Source organism: Uloborus diversus, chromosome 1 (genome assembly GCF_026930045.1).
Source record: "Uloborus diversus isolate 005 chromosome 1, Udiv.v.3.1, whole genome shotgun sequence".
Classification (NCBI taxonomy): domain Eukaryota; kingdom Metazoa; phylum Arthropoda; class Arachnida; order Araneae; family Uloboridae; genus Uloborus; species Uloborus diversus.
The window spans coordinates 245903964-245916653 of NC_072731.1; the positions used below are offsets into that span (position 1 = coordinate 245903964).

Genomic DNA, 12690 nt, shown 5'->3' on the forward strand with positions numbered 1-12690 from the left:
AGCTTACTTTTTCGACCAAAGGTCAAGATAGATCTGGAGCAAAAAATGTCGCTTTTTCCAATGGTATCAAAAAGAAAACTTTGGGACAATTCCTTCACTTTTTATTGGTTTATTTAATGAAGAACGTAGTGCCTAAATGTCAGCTAAGCCTAAAAAAATCACAAGCTAAAAACGCAAATAACTCCCACCGTAATCAAGTTAGAGAATTGGAACAAATAGCATAGAACGCAGAAAATTCTACCCTTTCTAACGATGTGTAATATTAATATATGTGCAAGTAATTTTTCACCCCCATATTCGAGAATTTATGTGAAAATTGGGCCTAAATTGGAATAAAAAAAAGAACTACTCGTCGAAATTTTTTTGAATTGGTCTGCAAACCTTTTTGGGACTAAAATAAAGATACTGTGAAAATTTCAACGAAATCAGTCGGGTAGTTCTCGAGTTTTGCGCATCCAAACAAAGACTCTTTTTGGAGACTTCATTTTATACTATGAAGAGATAAAACAGTCTATCTTCCACTGTGGACTACATCCGTCCTGCCACTGCTGATTATCAACTTAATTTTTCAATTTTTTCAAGAAACATTCAACTTTAAGAAATAAGTTAAAATTTTCAGAATGAATAAATAATTAGATTACAACGTGTAAAATATGAATAATAACCAATAATAATTATTTTTTCAAATATAGGTAAGCAGTTCTTTATTTCTGACAGTCAGACTGAATTGCATTTGAGATTTTAATATTTACTTGACAAATTTAATGTACAGTAGTACACCCTCGTTTCACGAGGGGGTTTTGTTCTACGGAAATGCCGCGTAAATCAAAACCACGTAAATAAAGACTTAACATTAGCGTTAAAATAGAGGTTAGGTTGCGTAGGTAAAAAAAATACTTCATTCTAGTGATGATTAATTGTATAATAAGCTCAATGTATACTTATATCGGTTTGTATGCACAACATGCATAAAAGAAAACATACATTAATTTCCTGTTGTTTATAAAAAGGAGCTGGCTATGATAGTTTTTTTTGCAGTCATTAAAAAATTTTCTGTGTAGTTCTTTGCAGAGCATTAACGCATCCATAATCACTTACGTGATTTCCATGATAGAATCTTCCTTCACTATCGAATCAGAAAGAGCATTTGTATTGTCTAGGAATGGCTAAATAATTTTCAATGTGTGAATTTTTTTGGTTGTGTGTCATTGATGTCTGTATCCTGGTTGGTTTTGTTCTCCTTTGTCACTCCTAAAAGCTTTTCGAGTTCTGAACTGCGTGAGTTTAATAACTTTACTTCTGGAAAGAGCTCAGGAACCAATCGCATAAAATGTCTTCAGTGGCTAGAGATGAAAACAATCAGAAAAAAAAAACGGAAAATTTCCGAAAAAAAATGAGAAAAACCATTTTTTTCCCCATGGGGTTTATTTCCACTTTGGAAAAAAATTTTTAAAAATGATTTTTTTTTTCAACTTTTCAGGAAGTTTTGGTTGAAATTTTCAGCAAAAAGCAATTAGAAATTTCTCATACTTAAATTCTGATGCAATTTTTTACCCCCACCCCCTCTTTGTATGTTAAAATACTAACTTTGATAATGCAAGTTGTTGCATGGTAATATAATTTGCATAGATCAAAAAACATTTAATACTTTCTGCAAAAAAAAAAAAAAAAAACAATATCCTTAGTGAAGAATTTATTTTCCTTTTTCATAAAACAAACAAGCATAACTTTAATCACAGAACTATGTTTCTGCTGACTGTGCGAACCAAATGTACAGGGTGCGGCAAAAAAAAACGGGGCAAGCAATTTTCCGTATAACTTTATTAAAAATAAACAAATTAACAAAACATAAAAAACAATAATATGAGAAGATCTTTAGCAATGAATGAATTAATTGGTTTTAAACTGGCCACCTTTTGAAGTAAAACAAAGGTGCAACTGATTGAAAAATTTCATTCAAGGGTCGCAAGTCCTTTAATCAATCCTATTCCCCATGAAACAATTGGTTTAGAGAGTCCAAACTTATGTGTAGTTTAGGGTAGACCTTTGACTCTAAAACATGCCATACAGTGTAACAAATGCGCCTTGCACGACTTTTGTCTTTTTGGCCGTATGAACTGGTGTGGAGTCAAATTGAAATGTCCAGTCTATATTGCAGGGTTGGCATGGTTTTGGACACTACGGTAAAAACCACGGTAAAAACCCTGGTTTTTACCGTCCTGTCCAAAACCCTTGTGTCAAAAACTGTCGGAAAGTGTCCAAAACTATATTTTTAGAAAAATTGAATTCTCTTATAAAACATAAAACAACAGAATAAAGTGTATCAAAGTAATGTTTTATATTGAACATTTATTCAATGAGAACATTCAACTTATTTATGCAGCTGATTTTAATCTAATTACATAGAAGTTGAATTCTTGACTAAAATTTTAATTGGTATGCATGAGTTAATTTAGTTTTTTTTTTTCAACATTAGTAACCAAATTTCTTTATGTTTATGCATGCGTCAAATGAAAGCAGGGTAAACAAGTTCTGTTCAAAACCCTTGTGTCCAAAAGTGTCCAACATTACTTTTTGAGAAACTATATTCTGTAAGAAAATATCAGAAACAGAACAAAATGTCTTTTTTTTTCTTTCTATTTGACTATTTAATATATTTATTCAATGTGAACATTCAAGTATGAATATATATGTACTTATTTATGTGGCTGATTTTAATCTAGTTACATAGAAATTAAATTCTTCCTTAAAAATTTCAATATGTATGCAGGAGTTTTTTTTTTTTTTTTTCTTCTATAAACCAATTTTTTTGACATTTATGCATGTGTGCAAAAGAAAGTCTTCAAAATATAGTGCAATAATTACTTAAAGGCCATGTCACACGTAGCGAAATTCGTTCAACCTGACGATCAACTTCGATTCGACTCAACCGCGAGAGCGAATTCCGACAGGAAAATCCCCGTGTGCTATGCTTTCCGAGGTTGAACGTATTCCATTCAACTTTTTATCTTCTCAGCAAAAAAGTTGGATCAACCTCAACTTTCAGCCAATCAGGAGGAAGCAATCCTTTGACCTGTTACGTCAAAATACAACATGGCTGCCTGTAACAACATCAACAGCGTGTGCAAGGAATGGAATAAACTGCTAGAATAACTTCAGGTGAGTTATTATTACTATATTTTCGTCAAAAACAAATATAAAACGTAATATTTCATAAACCTCCACCTTATTATTGTGTTAAAAGGTCAATTTCTAGTTCAAAGTGGTTGTAAGAATTTCCTTGCCAAATTCGCCAATCTCGTAGTGTGCAATCTTGCCAAATCAATGAATGTTTGTAAACAATCTGAAGCAAGAGCAACGGTAATGGGTCAATCCGTAGAAATCACCCAGGCCGTGTTATTCGACATTTTTGATTTTCCTAATTTTTTTACTAGTTAATTCTCACTACTAGGTGAGTTCAAAAGTGTTAAAAGAAAATTTTTTAGACTCATACTTTTATTTAACCCACCATTTTAAGTTTGCTTAGTTGCCGTTTTTGGACCAAAAACAAGTTTTACGTAAATGAATCTAACTCGGTTAATTTTACAGTTATCAGGACAAAACGAAATCCTACATCACCAGAAGGATGCCCCAGATACGATTTGCTTGCAAAATATTCTTTAAATGGTGAGAAAGGTGAAGAAAAAAAATTAACAATTACAAACTGAAAATTAGCATAAAATACGAGTTTTAGGGCAACAAAATTAGTAAAAGGAGGAGAGTCTCAGCTATATTTTTTTCTTGTGTAGATAAAATATAGGACTACATACTGTAGGAATTTTAAACTTGGAAACTTTGTCCTTTTTTTTTTTTTTTTTGCAAACTTTTTCAAAAATGTAAAAAATCGAATTTTGGCTAAGTTTAAAGTCAAATATCTCAAAAGGGACTAGTGAAAAATTATGAAATTGATACAGGTAACACCTTTTTTATGACATGAAAATATGATTACAATTTGATGACTGAGACTCAACTGGTACTAGAGTTATAGAGCATTAAAGTTGGCCAAATATTGCATTTTCGCAAAGTTTAAAGCAAATTATTTCAAGAGGGACCGAGTGAAAAACAATGAAATTGATACACGTAGCACCTTTTTATTGTATGAACCTATGATTACAATTTGGTGACTGAAATTCATCTGGTGTCAGAGTTATAGTGCATCAAAGTTGGCCAAATATTGCATTACACATACACAAAGTTAAATATTAATTCATAGATAAGCTTCACTTTCCAAACATTTAATAGCAACAAAAGTTCATCTTCTTTAATAAATTAAATTCATGCAATAGAAATATGCACAAAAAATAAACAAATGAATAAATGAAATAAATGTTTAGCTCCTTTGTCCTAAACATTTAAGTATATACACATCATAAATCAATTGTTATTAATAACAACACATTTTTTTTGCTACAATTTATCATCTTTTATTTAAGTTTTCTTCTGCATATAAAATACCAGACACCCGGTTATCACAATCAGAGGCTGGAGGCAGATGTTATCGCTGAGATGACATCGGCCTCCAGATCGGTTATTCGCTCTTCCGGACTGATGAGTTCTAATAAAAACGAAACTGTAGTCTCTGGATATGATAACCGGGCTGTCTGGTATAACATGTGGATTGTTTAAAAACAGCACACACACCATGCCTATACTTTATGGAAATACATTGATTTTACATTTCATAAAAGCTAGAGGGTACTTTGCCTGTCCTCCTCCCTGCATAATATTCATGTTATATATACTTGTCTAATTTGTTTTCATAATTTTAGATTATGTGAGAAAGAATTTCAAGTTATTGTGTACAGATGCAGTTATAGAGGTTGCAGTCAAAAAATGTTTGTTCCAGGGCGAAGTTAATTATTGTTGAACTTTGAAATGTAATTGAAATTATGTATTAATAGATATGAGTGTGTGTAATTATGAAACTTATTGTAAATAAAGTTTATGTATAAATTTTATGTGTCAGTTTCTCTAAAGAATACTAGAAAAAATGAACTATTTTTAATTTTTTTTTCTTTCTTGGTATATATTATAAAAGATAATGTGTTCTTTCAGTATGCTCTGTAAAAACATCTATGAAGCATTGTTCTTCTCAGAGAACAAAAGTAAAACATCTCACAATTTCTTACTTAATTGAATGTACCTGCATGACTCAATTAAATCAATAGAACCATTTTAAGTCCAATTTTTCAAACTATGAAAAATAGTACAAACCTGCCTAAATCAGTAGAAAAGTTGGTATTCTTGCGTTCTATGTAACTTGTAAACTATGCAATAAGTACTTTATACTCTTCACTATTTAAAAATTTTAAGTTTTGATTTTTTTTAAAGTAATAAATTTCATGTGCATGTGTTGGAAAGATAAAATAGAATGGGTCATGTACAGAGGTTTCATATAAAAACAGTAGCATGTATATATAAAAGTAGAACATTTTGTTATTCCACTTTTTGTGTATTGCTAAAAAGATTTCTATTTTAACAACTACACTTGGTGTACATTCAATAGCAAAATAATAATACTTAGACAAGGTTGGGTTTTTGACAAAAAAAAACTGTTTTTGACAAGACCTGTTAAAAACTCCAATACTGATATTGATAGTTTTTATAAACACATATGGTTTCCTGATGCTGAAAAATTATTTCACAGTATATTATTAAAATTAATAGTTCAATTAATAAGTTTGATTAAAATTAATTGATAAATTTTCTTGTAAATTTGTTACACTGTAAAAGTAGTTATAGATAACTGTTACAGCTTGTTTTCAAAGTAGTTTTGTTTTAAACTTTTTAATAACTTAATTCATTTGTAACAATTAGATACAATTAATTTTATCAATCAAAAAGGCTTTCTGAGAAAGGATTTATGCAATGTCTCTTTTCTTTTGAGTAAAAATGAAACTAAGTTGATCAGAACTCAATAGTTAAGTATAATAGTATCTAAATATTTTGAATGGTGATATTTACTTTTTTTATGTTATTAATTTTTTCTCTAATATAAATATTCTCTGTTTATAGAGGAACTAATAGTTGCTTGATACAACCAAAGACATAAGTGTCAAAAACTTAAATACCAACTCTAATAGCTTTTGTAGCGGTTATCTCTCAATTCAGGATGTCTCAGCAAAAGTATGATGGGAAAGTTTTAGACAAAACAATATACCCATGTTCAGCATCAATAGAGAGGATATTTTCCAGTTTTGAATTGATCCATTCCAAACTTAGAAATAGACATGGTGTGCAAAAGGATTTGAAATTAGTATTTTATCACTGCATGGTTTGAGGAGAAAAGATTTAGAGTGGGAATAAATGTAAATGTTGACAAAAGATGCAAATTTTACTAAAGTTTGAAAATTAAACTACACAAATGTATGCATTGCCTTTCACTTTCAGCTTTAAAAAATTTAAGAAATAAATAGTCATTATTATTGTTACTATTCAATATACTGCTATTTCCAATACTTGTTATCCTATACTAATAGTAGCTCTTTTATTCATCTCTCATTCTACAGACAAGCAGCTTGTTGAATCAACATTCTGTTTGGGATTTTTTACTAAACATATATTTTTTTTAATCCAAAATAGTCGAAAAGTTTCCTCTAGTGTATGAAATCAAAATACTTTAAACTGAGAATCATTTGTTGTAGCAATTTCATAGTAAATACAAATTTTTTAGTCAGGTTTTGGGCAGATAAGTGTTTAAAAGTAATAACTCGGAAATGTCCATTTAACTTGATTTATAATTGCTGTTATTAAATTTTGCCACATATTTTAAAGTGGTAGACAAGTTTACTGGTTTAAAAATCACAGCTTTTACATAATTAGACAAGTTATTTATAAATATCGACTCTTACTCAGGTCCAGATCTACATGCCCGCAGTTGGGGGGTCAGGGCAACGACCCAAGAAATTGGAAAACTTTTTGGATAAACGAATACACTTAAACCTTCAAGGTTGCAAACACATTTGGGAATTTCTGTAAAGTATCAGGATAATTAAAAGATTTTATTTCGGAAAATCAGCAAATGTGAAATAAATACATAGAATTACCTTAACATGAGCCACGAAAATGTCCGTTTCAAATAAAATTATTTAAAAAAAAACTTTAAATACATTATGAAAAGCAGCAAGCCTAATCAAAGTGTAAAAAAAGGTAATAGTTACATAAGAGTTACCAACATTTGCAAAAAAAAAAAACCTGCTATTGGACCCAGAAAGATGGATAAAACAAAATTTTTTATTGTAAAAAGTTTCTTATGGTCCATTGATTATGTAATGAACTTATACGTAAAATGAGAGGAAAAAAAATCAGGAGTTAAGAATTTCAAACTCCCTCAAAAACAAAATAAGTCAAAAAAAAAACTTTGTCTGATAATTAAAATAGCCGTTTAAAACATAAACAAATAATAATATTGAATTTAAAAAAAATAGTGAAGAAAAGCTTCCATGTTTTATTCAACTCTTATCGGGGAAGGGGGGATCAAAACTTACAGATCCAGGCCTGCTTTTACTCATTGTTATTAGGTAAAAGGGCTGTTATCGCTGTATTGAGCTAGTAAAATCAACATGTTTATAAATCACTTTTTCATAATTTCGAAAGATTGCAACTTTCAAAACTGAAATTTATTTACAGTTTTGAAATAAATTGAGAAAAAAAACCCCATTAAATCCAAAAAACATCGCTCAGAGTACATTGTGCTAAGTCACCTAAAGTGGTAGACAGAAGCCACGTTTAGGATCAACCCTTCATTTGAGAGCCTGGAAACCCTGTTCAACTTCTCCAAGAGAAAGTTGGATGAAAGCTTGAAGTTGAACGGGTAGGTTGAGCGAATTTCGTTACGTGTGACATGGCCTTAAAACAATTGACTTAAATGCAATAAATTACAATTTTTTATAGTTACAGAATGTATTATATTAAAAATGTGCTATTCTTTTTTTAATTCATAAGTTTTATAACAGAAGTGTTTAATCATCAATTTCTTGTTCTTTAATTTATGATTAAAAAAAATAATTTTCGTTAAAGCATATCGTAAAACTTATTTGTAAAAACCATTAAAAAAAAATTAAGCTTTTTTTGCACCTAAATACTGCACATTTAATAACATTCCTTTGAGTTATAAATAGAACTGAAATTAGTTGTCTTGGTAGTGTTGTGAATTACCTTTCATAACTCTACCAACTGTTACATAAGGAAGTTTTTATGTAATAGTTACTGGCAATTTTTTTCAGTAAAATCATTTGAGAAAGATATTATCAAAGATTAATTAAACCTCATTAATATCTATATTTATGCATTACGAATAGTGCAGTAAATGATAATTGATTAGATTACACTGCTTTAGCTTTAGCATTGTTTGGACAGTTTAAGACAGTTTCGGACACTTTTGGACAGTTTTGTACGGTAAAAACCACCTGTCCTGTCCTAAACCAGTTTTGGACAGTCCAAAACCCAACCCTGCTACATTGCTATGCTGAAGTGCTCTTACATCCACTGAAGTACAACAGCTTCTAAAATGTCCTTCTGGTACACTTTTTGATTCACTTTATGGCAGGGTTGGCAAAAACCCGGGTTTTTTTTAAAAAGCCATGGACCCAGGGTTTTTTTAAATAAAACCCAACTAAAGCTGGGTTTTTTTAAAGAAATGTGGGTTTTTTTGTCTTTTTTTAGGGGAAAGGTGGGGTACTTGTAGCATATTGTAGCATAAGTATATGGACAAAGCACAAAAATTGTCTTGATAAAGAAAGCTGGAAAATTCAGTGTTTTCTAAAGAAAGGTATAAAAGACGACAAAATTCAAGAATGGTGAAGTTTCAGATTTTTTTAGTTTGCATGATTACCAACAGTTAAGGCAAAGTTACTTCTTGAGTGATAAAATCTATTGTTTATTTGTTCGTTTTTAATTTCGACATTTTTTTTTTTTTTTTTTTGTATTTTACTTTATGGTATTTCATTTTGCTATGCAAAACTACTGTAGAACCTCAAGTAGTTTAAATCCCTTTTTACTGAATTCCAGCTTAATCGAGACATTTCTTTGAATTTTATGTTGCCTGTTTTTCTATTTCTGTGTACAGAGTAAGAAATATTAAACTTTTTCGTAAGATAATGAAAATACTGTACATCCTATTCCGTTTTCTGTCCGACCATTTGTAAAACCTGTTAATTTCTAAAAAATATACTTTGTTTATTCGAGTTTTGTGACGTGTTGGTTTGCAGAAAATAATTCACATGAGAGGCTTTTAGCTAAAGTAGTATCCTTTGTACAATCTGCAAATATTGAGAAAATCTGACATGACAGGACTTAGTCAAGATAATTTGAGTTCCTTATTGACCAGCTGAAGGAAAATGTTAAATATATTTATTTAAAATCTTTGAAGCATTTTTTAATGCCCTTAAGAGTTAAGAAATACTATTAAAGTTCAAAATTCATTTTTTATGTCCATTGCCTATTGTGAAGAAGAAATAAAAAAAAAGTTTAAATTGTAAAAGTATTTAAATTAATTATTTTTAAAAAAACAGTTCTCAGAAAATTTTAAAAAACCCAAAAGTGGGCTAAATAATGGGTTTTTTTAAATGGGTTTTTTCAAAAAAACCCATTGGGTCCAACCCAATTGGGTCCAATCCGGCCAACCCTGCTTTATGGCCCTCATCCACAAAAAAAGATTTTTTTGTCGCTAGTGCTGATTCCATCAGACAAAGCCTGACTTTATTCAGTAAATTACCGCCCATTAGCCAGGGCTAAAGCAGAAATACGTGAAATACACCGCCAGCTCAGTCATTTCCAGCCGAGGACTGAAGTTTCGTGCTTATTAGCACTCATCAGCCTGGCATAGGAAAGTGACTGAGCTTCTCCAGTCTCCTTGCCTCGCGTTCAATCTTCGAGTTGAACCGAACCATTGCTTCGGTCACTCGTCTGGTCTGCTAATTCTATAATTAGCTACCAGTTAGTTTCGCACTCTTGGCTTCCTTAAGAGGTTTTCCATCTCCAGCTCAGTCACTTTCCTATGCCGGGCTGATGAGTGCTAATAGGCACGAAACTGCAGTCCTCGGCTGGAATTGACTGAGCTGGCGGTGTATTTCACATAAAGCCTGACTTTGGATTTTGGCGATGTTTCCTGAAATGTTCGCCGTTCGTTTTTGTACACTTTCTTGACATCGACTATAATTTCTAAGCCACTTGAAGTAGCATGCAGCATCAAATACTGTTTGGTGAGGCGCAACAAGCAAACAGTCATTCTACTGGGTTAAACAACTTTAAAATAGCAGGTCTTTTGCTTAAAATTGTAAGAAAACTGAAAACAATTCATAAACTGGGAGATATATATTGTAAATTATTTTCTAATAAAGTGAGAGACAAAAATAAATAAGACGTTCATTAAAATGAAATTACTTCCGAGGGTTTTTTTTTTTTTTTTTGCCTCACCCTGTATACTGCCATGCTAAGCACAAAAGTGGAATCTGCATTGCAGGGAGATTGTGTTTTAAAGTTTGGCTCTTCCATATAGTTGTGATTAAGATGTCTTTTTTTTTTTTTTTTTTCAGAATATATTAAAAAATAGTTCCTGATGTAATGACCCAAAAACATACGAAACAGAGAAAAACTTGGTTACAAAATCTCAGTTTTGTTCAAAAGTGTAGGTATGACTTCTTTTACTACTGTGCTTAGCACGACCGACCGTATGAACAAACTGAAACTCCAGTTTAAGTTCTGGTTCAGCTTTAGAAATCAGGACGCAGTTTTGGTTTGGGGTTTCTGTTGGAAAGGAAAAGAAAAACCAATTTGGCTTTGATTTGGACTTTACATTCCAATTAAATGCTGCTGTAAAATATGGTTAGTTAAATTAGTTTACGATTTAAAAATAAAAAAAAAAACCCACATTCTTACAAATTTGCAACTCCAATAAACTATAGGGGGAGCTGTAGCCACTGTCTAATGGCGGATGAAAAAGGTAAAACAAATACACGCCGTAATTTATAACTTGTTATGACGCTTAGTAAATGACAGTAATTTTTCATCATGTTTGTGGGAAGCTTTCTTTTCTATTTTTCTGAAATTACATTACACCACAAACTGTCTGAAGCCTGTAATTTACCCCAAAGAAAACACATGGAATGGAATGTTTTACCTTTTTCTAGACTGGGTTGGAAAAAATCAAAACTCAAAAGCTTTCATTTTCAGACAGTAAAGTTACATTGTAAGGAAGAGAAATATAATACTTATTTTTCTTTCAAACAATATCAATCATGTTTGAAAGTCAAAAATTACAATTATTATTTCAAGTCTGAAAGGCGATCTAAAATAGAAAATGTAATTGTTACGATTAGACATATATTACTCAGTATTATTGGTTGAACGACGACTTGACTTATTTCTGGTGTTTGACCAAGAAAGCTCTCAGTTATAAAACAAAAAGGGTTTTTTTTGCTTTGTTTCTTTTTCTAATTAAACTTACTTTTATGTGTAATTCTGTCAAGTAGAAAAAGAAGATGTGTGGATTGCATATATTTTTTAATGCTTAACCCTTTATATGTTCCAAGAAACACAGAGCTATTAAGAATCCCTATTTTTATTCATAAAAAAATCCATGTTTCCCATGTTTTTCCTGAAAAAAAAAACGGTAAAAGACCAGTTTTTTCCCACCACTTCAAAATTTCCGGAAATTTTATACCTCTATCACTGGCTCAAGCTCGATTATTAGCATGCCAAACACAGTTTATTACGTGTAATCTGTAATCTTTAAGGAGTTTGGATTTTAAAAAAGAGGAGAAAATTTTATGTTTGCATTGCCGCATCCGAGTAAAACCGAAACTTATACGCGTAAAATAAAATAAAGGTGTCAAATCTTAAACCGCCTAAATTAAACCCGCATAAAACGAGAGCCGACTGTAGTTAAGAAAAGATGAATATGAGAAACATACTTTCAGTTGGAATTTGATATTCATCATGCAGTACACTGCGCTTCTTGCCAACCAATGCAGCTGTTTCATACTTTTTCAAAGCAATATATTCTTTTCTTGCTTTAGTCCTTTGAATCAGCTTCTGAAAATCAATTGGTTGGTCTGAGTTTTATGTTAATATAAATACAAAAATAAAAATAGGATCAAAACTCAGTTTTTGAAAAAAAAAAAAAACAAATCCTGTATTTTCACTGTAAGCATACACTGATTTATTTAAAAAGAACATTTATATCTTGATATTTTCACCAAAGGGAACAAAAATACCAAACAAAAATGTAAAAATAAGGAGAACTTTTATATATATTTTACGTTTTATACAAGAAAAAGAAAGCCTTCTTTTAACTTAAAAAGATAAAAGTTAAACAGAACAATGAATATTGACTAATTTCATGCTCTCTAAATTAAATTGGCATAAAATTCAAGATTCATGTCAAATAAAACAATAAATAATTTTTTCTTATTATTTGATTATTTATTTTGGTATTTTATACATATGGGTAATGATTTTGCAACTTTGATTTAAAAATTAACTGCATTTTCCAGGTTTTAGAGAAAATTTCCAAAATTCCCCCAGATTTCCCATTTCTTTCTTTTTTCCTTTTTTTTTTTTTTTTTTTTTTTTGAATTTGGGTCATTTCACGGTATTTTTGACATTTATGTAGAATCCGTAACGTAACCTTTTTTTGCCATAATATTTTAC

The 12690-nt window shown here is 30.6% G+C and overlaps 1 protein-coding gene across 1 annotated transcript in view; it reads right to left on the bottom strand.

Annotated features, from left to right (window-relative positions):
* The window catches only part of LOC129226439 (anillin-like), a 55179-nt gene extending 43208 nt beyond the window's left edge, over nucleotides 1–11971 (bottom strand). Inside the window, exon 1 of the mRNA XM_054861045.1 lies at nucleotides 11952–11971. The gene's annotated coding sequence lies outside the window, so the exon portion shown is untranslated. The remainder of the gene's footprint in view (nucleotides 1–11951) is intronic.
* Between the last annotated feature and the right edge of the window lie 719 nt (nucleotides 11972–12690).